This window comes from Grammomys surdaster, unplaced genomic scaffold (assembly GCF_004785775.1).
Source record: "Grammomys surdaster isolate TR1022 unplaced genomic scaffold, NIH_TR_1.0 769, whole genome shotgun sequence".
In the NCBI taxonomy this organism is placed as follows: domain Eukaryota; kingdom Metazoa; phylum Chordata; class Mammalia; order Rodentia; family Muridae; genus Grammomys; species Grammomys surdaster.
The window spans coordinates 46,626-58,781 of NW_021605188.1; positions in this window are offsets into that span (position 1 = coordinate 46,626).

Sequence of the window (12,156 nt, forward strand, 5' to 3'; positions counted from 1 at the left end):
CAAGATTTATTCAAATCACTGAAGCAGTCATGAGTATCTACAGTTATCACTCTATGTTGAAGGAAAGAATTCCTCTTCAATGACTGAGATAATAAATATCAAATATCTCATTGATTAGCCATATATATTTGCAAGGCAATGTGACGGGCACCGTACATCCATATACCAAAATCATAACTTGTGTTTCTTCCTTACAAATTATGAACATAATTTCACTTATAATAGTTATAATCATAACTATTATAATTCAGTCACTTATAATTTCCCTGATTTATGTAGAAAATGAACATTCCATTTAATATATGAAATTAAATCTGACTGATTACTACTTAATTATAAGTAGGATTTTCACACAATGTGTCATAATTGTCATGACATGCTATTCAATAAGACTCAAATTACTACATAGCCATACAGGTTTGCTGGAGTCAATTCCTGTGTGCTGTTCTTTAAAGCTTTCAAAGCATTAAACCTAGCTTGTAATAAAAAGTCCTATATACACTTCCAAGCTTGATTGTCCCATATACTGAGCCATAATAATAAGAATACCCAAAAAAGGAATCTCAATACGCTATATAAATTTTACACTAGAAGAACCTATAGTGTCTGAACCAATGGAAGAAGAATGTGCCTCCCACCATGCACAGCCTACCTGTCTCACAGGAGATTTACCATAACTAGAAACACAGGTGAGCCCCTCCTCCCCAATATCCACATCAGCTGGGACCCACACACATACAGAACCCAGCACACATGGAATCTATCTGCATGAGCCCCATTGAACTTCCAATCTACACCTCCACCTGAATCCAAGGACAATCCACAAGCCTGCCATGAACCTCAAAGCCAGTCTGTCTCCCAGGAGGACTACCCTAACCAGGGACACAAGGATACAGGGACACAGGGACAGAGGGACACAGGAAAACAGGGACACAGAAGGCTTACATAAATCATGGAAAGAGGAGGTTTTCCCTAACCAGAGATAACACTGCCTGCCTCCCAGAAGACCCAGTCAAAGCAAAGTCACAAAGCTCTACCTGCCTCCAAGGAGGCCTGTTCTAGTCCAAAAAAAAATCCAAGCCAGTTAATACCAGAGATAAATAAATGGGAAAAGGAAAATTCAAGAACATAAGCAACAAAAGGCAATATAAATTGGCACCATCAAAAAACCAGTTCTCCTACTACAGCAAGCCCTGGATGTCCTAACTCACCTGTAGAGCAAGATTCTTACCTAAAATCCCATCTCATGAAGATGATAATGCCTTAAATGAAGGCATTTAAGGATGATATAAATAACACTCAAGAAATACGGGAAAACACAGGCAGACCGGCAGAAGCTCTTAAAGAGAAAACAAATAAATCCCTTAAAGAAATAAAGAAAAATACAATCAAACTGCTTAAAGAATTGGACAAAACTCTTCGAGACCTAAAATTAAAAGTAGAAACAATAAAGAAATTACAAAAGAGGCAATCCTGGAAGTGGAAAAGCTAGGAAAGAAATCAAGAGCCATAAATATAAGCATCATCAAAAAAATATAAAGGATGGAAGAGAGAATCTTAGGCATAGAAGATACCATACAAGATATCAACACATCAGTCAAAGGAAATACAAAATGTAAAAGTTCCTAACTCAAAACATACAGGAAGTTTGGGACAACATGAACAAAACCAAACCTAAGAATATTAGGAATAAAAGAGGATGAAGATTCCCAGTGCAGAGGGCCAGAAAACATCTTCAACAAAATCATAAAAGAAAACTTCCCTGACCTAAACAAAGAGATGTCATAAATAAACAAGAAACCTATCGAACACTGAATGAATTTGACCAGAAAAGATGATCTTCCTACCACATAATAATAAAAACACTTAATATACAGAAGAAAGAAAGAACATTAAAGGATGTAAGTGAAAATGGCTATGTACCATATAAAGGCAGACCTATAATAATTACAACAGACTCCTCAACAGAGACTCTAAAAGCCTAAGAGCTTAGATAGATGTCATACAGACCCTAAGAGACCACAGATGCGAGCCCAGGCTACTATTCCCAGCAAAACTCTCCATCAACACAGATGGACAAACAAGAATATTCCATGACAAAATCAAATTTAAACAGTATTGTTCTACTAATCCAACCCTACTTAGGATGCTAGGAGGAAAACTGCAACATAAGGAAGGTAACTACACCCAAGAAAACACAGGAAATTAATCATATAATAACAAAATATTAAGAAGAGAAACATACACACACACACACACACACACACACACGATGCTCATCAACAACAAAAATAACCGGAAAAAAACAATCATTGGTCTTTAATCTGTCTCATATTAATGGACTCAATTTCCCAATTAAAAGACATAGCTAACAGAAAGATCTGTAATTTTGAGGCATAAAAGAAATACACCACAGTGACAAAGACATATACTACCTCAGAGTAAAGGTTTAGAGAAAAGTTCTCCATGAAAGACTCCCAAGAAAAATCTGGCATGCCCATTCTAATATCCAATAAAATAGGCATTCAACCAAAAGTAATGAACAGAGATAAGAAAGGACTCTTTATATTCATTAAAAACAAAATCCACTTAGATTAAGTCTCAATTCTAAACATCTATGCCCCAAATGTTTTTAAAAGGACCTTTACTAAAGTTTAAAACACACATAAAAGCTCACACAATAATAGTAAGAAGCTTTAGCACCCCAATCTCACCAATGAAAAAATTATTGAAACCGAAACTAAAGAGAGACATCATGAAACTAACAGAAGTTTCGAATGAAATGGATTTAACAGATATCTACAGAAAATTTCACACTCAAACATAAGAATATACCTTCTTCTAAGCACTTCATGGAATCTTATTTAAAATTGACCACATAATCAGAAGCAAAACATACCTCAACATACACAAGAAGACTAAAATAATCATTTGCATTCTATCTGATCTTCACAGACTTATAGGACACAATGAAAGCAGTGTTATGAAGAAAATTCAAAGCACTAAGTACCTGCATAAAGAAGTTGGAGAGCTCCAACACTAGCAACTTAAGAGCACATCCGAAAGCTCTAGAATGAAAGGAAGTAAACACTTCTAAGAGAAGTAGATGGCAGGAAACAGCCAAACTCAGTGCTGAAATCAATCAATTAAAAACAAAGAGAACTAAACAAAGAATCAACAAAACCAAAAGCTAATTCTTTGAGAAAATCAACAAGGTAAATAAACCCCTAGACAAACTAACTAAAGGACACAAAGACAATATCTAAATTAATAAAACCAGAAATAAAAAGGGAGACATAACAACAGAAACTGAGGAAATTCAAAACCACATCATATCTTACTTTGAAAATGCATACTTGTCTGGACAGTGGTGTGTAACTGCCCATTCTGCTACTTTGTAACTGCCTGTACTGCTGTTCCGGTCTGCAGGTCAGAGTCTAGCAAGAGAGAGAGTGGGGATGGAGGGACAATAGACAAGATAGAGTCTGGTCAAGTCTCATTTATTGAAAGGAAATCCTGGGTATTTATACCCTTTACCACATGCCGTGCCCTCGTGGACAAGCTCAGCTGAAGGCACTATGTCACATGCCTAGCAGCATGGAGACCACGTGCACCTAGCTGCTGGTGGCACTAAACAGCAAAACAAGATGTTTATCAGAGTGTGCTCAGCTGTTGAGGGTGATTGAAAACAAGTCTCTTGTCAGGGTATATGGCCTGAGATGGTTGTAAAGATGATAGCCATTTTCGGTTAAGAGTCAGCTCCCAACAGGTCCCCTGTTTTAATTTTTTTTTTTTTTTCAAAAGGGAAGGCTGGGAAAACTTACGGAAACCGTGCCTGTCTTAGGTTGGAACAAAGGATTCCCAGCTCCCTTTCCCGTCTCTGGGTACTCAAGCCATTGGTTGAGCTCCTGTCTTAGGATGGTGAGGCCTCCCAGTTAGGGGCAAGGGTCTTGAGGTGTTCTCTTACCCGTCATTGACTATCCAGCTTAGCGTGTAAGTTAGGGTTTAATCCTCATCAGTCTTGATGACAGAGGTTTTAGAATCCACTCCTTCCAGCCTGTAATAATGGACCTGTATGGGTTTCATTTGAATAGGGCCTATGTATTGTTGTACAAAAGCCATTAGTCTGTTGAACAGCATGGACCCGACAGACAAGAGATTTAACAATGTCTGAATGGTTGGTATAAACCATTCTGCCTCAGAGTGACACTCTTTTTTTTTTTTAATAAATGATTTATTTTTTTTCTCAAATCATAATTCATTCACACAGGGCTTATAAACACAGAAAGGCAGGATGTGGGGAAGGGGATGACACTGGAGTGTGGGTGTTCAGGGGGAATACAGATATCTTTCAGAACCAGGTATCGGCCGAGTGAAGGTTCAGGGGACAGGTCACTATGACTCTGCCTATGACTCGCTTGTCCTTATCTAAGTTGGTATTGTCTGCCAAGACTACCTATTTACAAGGTCTATGACTACTCAGGCTGGTAAATTTCCACAAAAGCTGCCTGTTTACAATAGCTTATAGCCATCTGTTTCAATGTTTTTCTACAGAGACCCAAGACTTTGTGTTAGTATACATGAGTGATACTCTTTTTAAGGGTAGCACACAACTCCCTCTATTAGAGGAGTAAAAAGTATAAGCCTCTTCTATTCTGTAGCACTATTTTCTAAATCTAAATCTATATTAGTACAGATCTGATCATAGCTTTGATCTTAACAAGACAAGTAAGACAATCCCTGTCCCTGCTCCAATCAATGTCAAACCCAAAAAACAACTATAGTAACTGTGATATTGGGTTCTCCCTTGGGTTTAAACAATGTACCCCACTAAATCATAAATCAAGGAACCAAGAGTCTAATAGAGCCACCCTGGAGGTGTGGGTGGTGATGTCTTCTTCCACACTGAGAACTTTCCAAGTCAGGTATACTGGTTGATCTGCTCCTGTTTGAAGACAATTGTGAGGCATCTTCATGTTTCCTGCAAAGAAAAAATATGTTTCCTAGGGAATTTTTCCTCCCTGGATTTGTTACTGTTGTCTATTTGTTTAATCAGTCTCTCTGGCATCCAGTGACGGCATCTGCCATTTGATTCGGGTCAAAACTCGAGTACAGTGGTGGGGGGAGGGTCTTGCGTGGGGGCACGCGGGCCGGTGCACAGAGGCCTTCCCAAGATGCACTGTTCAGTTGGGCAGGGCGGAGCTGATGTAGTCCTTCGAACCACAGTTACAGTGGAGAGAAAGGCTTCCCCCCCCCAGCCCCGCGTGAGTTTTGACTTACACAATGAGTCCAGAATTTCAAGAGACATGTGGAGCTGAAGGCATTTATTGACATGGTGGTGAGTTTGAATGGTGGTGCACTCTCCCAAAAAAATGTCAGAAGGGGCTTGCTGGTATTGGAAGTGGGAGAGGGGCGGGGCTTTTAGGTAATACATAAATCTTGAGGCAGAGACCTGTTCGTCTCGTGCCTTATGTGACCTAGCATGGAGGCTGTATGTTAGGTCTCTGGGTTCTGGGGGTGTGGCCAAACATCCCAGGATTTCCACAGCCCCAAACTTTGGGAATATATGCAGACAGAACCTTTTCCCCAGATAAGCACTGGATCTGGCCCATTCCAGGTTCCAGTTAATGAGTCTTTCCAGAGGACTGTTGCAAAATTCTTTTTGGTATTAGGATGCCAGAATCTATCTGCAGCAGATTTTCCTTCAGAATCCAAAGTTAAAAAATTTAAAATGAAGAGTGTGTGATGAAGGATATTTCTGGGGTATCCCTTAGTAGGGTACCATTCCCCATTTTTAATTTTTTCGAATTGACATTTAATAGTTTGATGTGCCCTTTCTACCATACGTTGGCCCTGTGGATTATATGGAATACCTATTTTATGTAGTATTCCCAATTTTTCACAAAATTGGTAGAAACTGGAACTTGTATAACCTGGGCCATTGTCAGTCTTGATCTGTTTTGGCACACCCAATACAGCGATTGTAGCAAGCATATGAGTGATCACATGCTTGCTTGCTTCTCCAGTTTGTAATGTCCCATAAATGAAACCACTGTATGTGTCTACATATACATATGTGTATATATTTTTGATTTCCAAATTCATTATAATGGGTAACATCCATTTGCCAGATACTGTTTGGTATCAGTCCCTTTGGATTCATACCCAAATGAGGAACTGGTAAACATGTAACACATGATTGTCATTGTTTGACAATTTGTCTAGCTTGTTCTCTGGTAATTTTAAACATGACTTTTAAAGTTTGAGAATTAAGATGATGTAACTCATGAGCCTTTATGGCCTGATTCAAGTTAGATGGCAGATCTGATAAAGTCACTGCCGCTACACAAGTGGCTAGATCTGCCTTGGTGTTTCCTTCAACGAGAGGACCTGGTAGCCCAGTGTGGGCTCTCAGGTGTCCTATAAAAAATTTACACTTTCTCCTCAAAATTAATTGTTGGCACTGTAAAAACAAATCGGCTGTTTCTGAGGAATGCTTTATTTGTGCAGCAGTTTCTAGCAGAGGGATAGATTGAGCTATATAAGAGCTATCTGTGTAAATATCAATGGTTTGATTTGGAAATGCTTGAAACATAGCAATAACAGCATGTAATTCAACCAATTGAGTGGACACAGATGATGTAGCAAAGGAATTACTTGATCCTTAAAGGCATAAGCAGCTGTTCCTGATGAGGAACCATCAGTGAAAACTAGCAATGCTTCCTTTATAGGTGCATGCACAGTACAAGATGGAATAACAAATGCATGGTGATTACAAAATTGAACTAATTTGTCTGGCAGATAGTGATTATATAGTTGACCACCAAATGAGGCACATGCTATAGGCCAAACTTCAGAACTTTGCATAAGCCAATTAACCTGATGTCTTGTACAGGGTTGTACTATAACATCAGGGTCTTTTCAAAAATATTTTTGACTGTTATCTCTGCCTAACATAATCATATCTGCTACAGCTGCATAGTATAGATAAAGATCCTTTTTAGGGGATGAGGGAAAATGAACCCATAATATGGGTGCAGTTTGACAAAAAACTGCAGTAGGAGTTAATTTAGTGTTAAAAATAAGAAAATTAAAAAGGCTTAGAATAATTAATATGAGTTATAAATTGGGATGAAATAGCACTCTCAACCTTCCATAAGGCTTTTCTACCCTCCTCTGTTAGAGCCCTGCCAGACTTAGGGTCAGGATCTCTTTTGAGAATGTCAAACAAAGGTTTCAACTCTCCTGTCATAAGTTTCAAATATGGTCGTAGCCAATTAATGTCTCCCAATAGTTTTTGAAAATCATTAAGTGTCTTAAGGCAATCAGTCCTCAAGGTGGCCTTACTGTTAATAATACACGGACCATTAATCTGAAATCCTAAATAAGTGTTTGAATCTTGTAATTGTACCTTTTCTTTTGCTGTTTGTAACCCTGCAGTCTGTAAAGCTGATTTAAGATCATCAAAGCACTGGAGTACCTGTTTTCCATCTTTTCCTGCTATTAAAATATCATCCATGAAATGAATCATGTAGATTTGCTTCCACATGGTTCTAACACCCTCTATGGTGGAAGCCACAAACTGTTGGCACAAGGTAGGACTGTTAGCCATACCCTGAGGCAAGACCTTCCATTGATATCTTTTCATAGGTTCTCTAAAGTTTATAGTGGGAACACTAAAAGCAAAGTGCTTCCTATCATTAGGATGCAAGGCGATAGTAAAGAAACAGTCTTTTAAATCTGTAACTATTTTATAATAGCCTAAAGGTATGGCCACTGGTGTGGGCAGCCCAGGTTGTAAGGCTCCCATCAGAATCATGGTTGCATTAACAGCCCTCAAGTCTTGCAACAATCTCCACTTTCCTGACCTTTTCCTAATGACATATACTGGAGTATTCCAGGGAGAGTTACTCTCTTCTAAATGTCCTGCCTGTGAATGCTCTTGCACTAGCAGTTGAGCAGCTTGTAATTTTTCGGTGGTTAGGGACCACTGATCCACCCAGATGGGTGAGTCCCCGTTCTAGGTGATGGGATCAGCACAACGCCCTAGAGGTGCAGCTGAATCAATAGCACCCATCAAAAGTGCCCCAAGCCTCTTCTTCCAGAATTACCATAGATCTCAATAGTATGAGTAATCCCATCTTCACTTTTTCCTAATCCTTTCCCTGGGGAAAATCCAGAGTTTATCATTTGAGCCGTGATTACTTCATTAGGGCTGCACATAATCAATCCCAACTGGGATAATAAATCTCTGCCACAGAGATTAATGGGAAGGCCCGAGATGACATAGGGTTGTATATTCCCTGTATTTCATTCTTTATCTTTCCATGTCAGCACCTTAGAGCTTTGCTGCAGATTTTGGCTTTGGCCAGTACCCCTTAAACTGGTTAAGGTTGGGGTCAGAGGCCAGGTGGCAGTCCAATCACTTTGTTTGATGATTGCCACATCAGCTCCTGTATCAACCCAACCTTGGAATGCCTTCCTGTCATGCAATATTGTCATCATAGGTTTTGGTTAAACGATAGGCTGTACCCAGTATGCGTCAGAGGAACCAAAGCCTTGATCCTCTCTCTTAGGACTCTTATATTTGTGATTAGTAGGAATCAATGGAAGTAACAATAGTTGAGCTATCCTCCTTCCTGTAGGAATAGTGACTATATTCTGTATTGCTTTGGCCATTACCTTAATCTCACCTTGATAATCATTGTCTATAACTCCAGGAAAAATTTGTAGTCCCTTCATAGTAGCACTGCTTCTTCCCACTATCAGGTCAAACACATTTGGATAGAGTGGTCCAAACATTCCAGTGGGTAAAGGCCTGAGGTCCCATTGCTAGGGTTAATACTGTGTGGGTGGCAGAACTGAGGTCCAGTCGTGCGCTTCCTGGTGTTGCTCAATTAAATTCTGAAAAGGGTTGTTGTTTGCAGGTATGAAACTGACTGCTCCATAAGCTTGTTTTGGCTTGCATTGGTTTGGGGGCCTGGGGCTGGTCTCTGTTCTTGTTTCCCTGGTTATGGGAAAGGGTGTTTCCTTGTGCATCTGTCTTGGACCTACATTCACTAGCCCAATGTCTTCCACGTTTGCAATAGGCCAGGCTGTTTTCTAGGCTGTCTCTGGGTTAACTCATTTTCTGTTTTGCAATATGTTGCAAAGTGTCCAGGCTTGCCACATTTAAAACAGGCCTTTTTGTCTCTGCTTGCCAAAAAAAATCTCTTACTGATTGTCCTTGCATGACGGCTGCCATAGCTAAGCCCTGTTGGTAGGAGGGCCCTATGTCAGAACAGAGTCTGATATACCCAGTAAGGTCTGTCTTTTCCTATAGGGTCTAATGGCCACTTGGCAGGCAGGATTGGCATTTTCATATGCAAATTGTTTTACATAATCTACACCTGCCTCTGCATTACCAAAAATCTTCCCTGCTGTTGTTATTAATCAATTAACAAAATCAGAAAATTGTCCGTCAAGCCCTTGTCTCACTAAGGTCAAAGATACACCAGGGTCTCCCTTTACTGGGAGTTTTGGCCAAGCCTTCATGGCAGCATTTTGAATTTGAGCGAATAAGCCTGGGTCATATTGCATCTGGTTATTACTAGAATCAAATTTCCCTTCTCCTACTAATGCATCAAAGGACCAACCATTACCTGCCTGAATGTTTCTCCTAGCTGTCTCTTTACAATTCTCATGATTTCCAAATAAGATGGTCACCACTGCTAAGAACTGCTCTCACTAGAGTATTCCAATCACCAGGAGTCAGCCACTCTTCTGCAACAGATTCTAAGATTGCAAGAGTAAAGGGAGCAGTGGCACCATATTGTGACATTGAATTTTTAAATTCTTTAATAATTTGAAAATTAAACCCTGTGTGATATCTCCATGCAACTCCATGATCATCTCTAGTCTCTGATACAAGAAAAACCTCAACCTCTCCTCTGGCTGATCTGTGACTGAACTAAAACCAGAGGACAGAGGCTGCCTTTGGACTCCAGGTTTAGGAACTCGAGGACCTGGTGGTTTTCCTTGCCCTCTCGAGACCCCTTCCCTCTCTTTAACTTTTGTAGCTGGTTAATTAAGTTCTGATACACTTTTTCTAACTCTATCTGTTGTTTAAGGAGAGAAATTTTGTCCTGTAACTCCTTTCTGGGATCTACAACTGCCATCTCCATAGCAGGAGCATCTGGAGGTGGAGGACCACAGGGAGGGAGCCTTCGGGAAGGCCATTCAGGGTCGAAATATTTGGCTGCCTCTTCTCCTAGGTCAGCACAATCTGGCTCTGACAAATTGATTACTTCAACCTTTAGTCATATTTTGGATTCTATGTGTTTCTTTTTCTCTTGGACATGAAAGACAGCATTTAAACAGCAAAACAAAAGTAAACAATTGACACATGTAAACAGCAAACAAAACAAAAGCAGAGAGTTGAAATCAGGCTGAGAGTTGAATTCAGGCTGACTTATTTCTTGCCTCATTATCATTACTATGACCTACTTGTCTCCACACAGCAGTTTCCTACAGCAATCACCTCTGTTTTCACTTCTGAATTTTCAGTCGACCCTTCTTCTGGTCCCTCACTGAGTCTCTCATTCTTACTGCCACACGTTGACTGTGACTTTGTAATGGCCCACTCTGCTACTTTGTAATTGCCCCATTCTGCTGCTCCGGTCCACAGGTCAGGGTCTAGCAAGAGAGTGGGGATGGAGGGGTGAGAGACATTAAAAAATGGAGACAAGACAGAGTCTGATCAAGTCTTGATTATTGAAAGGAAATCCTGAGTGTTTATACCCTGTACCACATGCCTTCCCCTCATGGACAAGCTCAGCTGAAGGCACTGCGTCATACACCTAGCAGCATGGAGACCACATGCACCTAGCTGCTGGAGGCACTAAACAGCAAAACAAGATGTCTATCAGAGTGTGCTCAGCTGTTGAGGGCTGTTTAAAACAAGTCTCTTGTCAGGGTATAAGGCTTAACATGGCCGAAAAGATGATAGCCACTTTTGGCTAAGAGTCTACTCCTAACAGTCGTGGGTCACATCTTTAATCCCAGCACTTGGGAGGCAGAGGCAGGCAGATTTCTGAGTTTGAGGCCAGCCTGGTCTACAGAGTGAGTTCCAGGTCACCCAGGGCTACACAGAGGAAACCCTGTCTCGGAAAGAAAAAAAAAAAAAAAAAAAAAGAAGAAGCTTATACTCAACAAAACAGAAAAAGCTAGATGAAACAGATGATTTTTTTCTGGACAGGTACCAGATACCAAAGTTAAATCAAGATCAGATAAACTATCTAAACAGTCATATTACCCCAAAGGAAATAGAAACTGTCAACAAAAACCTCCCAACCAACAAAAGTCAGGGCCAGATGGTTTTAATGCAGAATTCTACAACACCTTCAAAAAAGACCTAATACCAACACTCCTCAAATTATTCCACAAAATAGAAACAGAGAGAACACTACCTAATTCATTCTATGAAGTCACAGTTACATAAAGCACACAGGACCCAACAGAGAAAGAGAACATCTGACCAATTTTGCTTATGAATATTGGTGCAAAAATATTAATAAAAGTTTCACAAAATGAATCCAAGAACACACCAAAATCATCATTCAGCATGATCAAGTAGGAGTCATCTCAGGGAAGCAGGGATGGTTCAATATACAAACATCCATCAACAGAGTCCTGAACAAATCATCAATGGTTCAAGCTCTAAGATCAACAATTGACATACGGAACCTGATGAAACCAAAAACCTTCTCTGAGGCAAAGGACACTATCAATAGGACAAATTGGCAATCTACAAACTGAGAAAAAAAAATCTTTCTTAACACTACATCTGATAGAGGCCTAATGTAAAAATTATACAAAGAACTTAAGAGTTAGACATCAGAAAACCAAATAACCCAATGAAAAAATGGGGCATGGAGCTAAACAGAGTCCTCACCTGAGAAATCTCAAATGATAGTGAAGCCCACAAAGAAATGTTCAACATCTTTAGTCATCAGGGAAATGCAAATCAAGACAACCCTGAAATTCCATTCCACCTTAAACCAATGAGAAAGATTATGATCAAAAACTCAGGTGACAGCACATGCTGGTGAGGATGTGGAGATAGAGGAACACTCCTACATTACTGGTGGGGTTGCAAACTGGTCCAACCACTCTGAA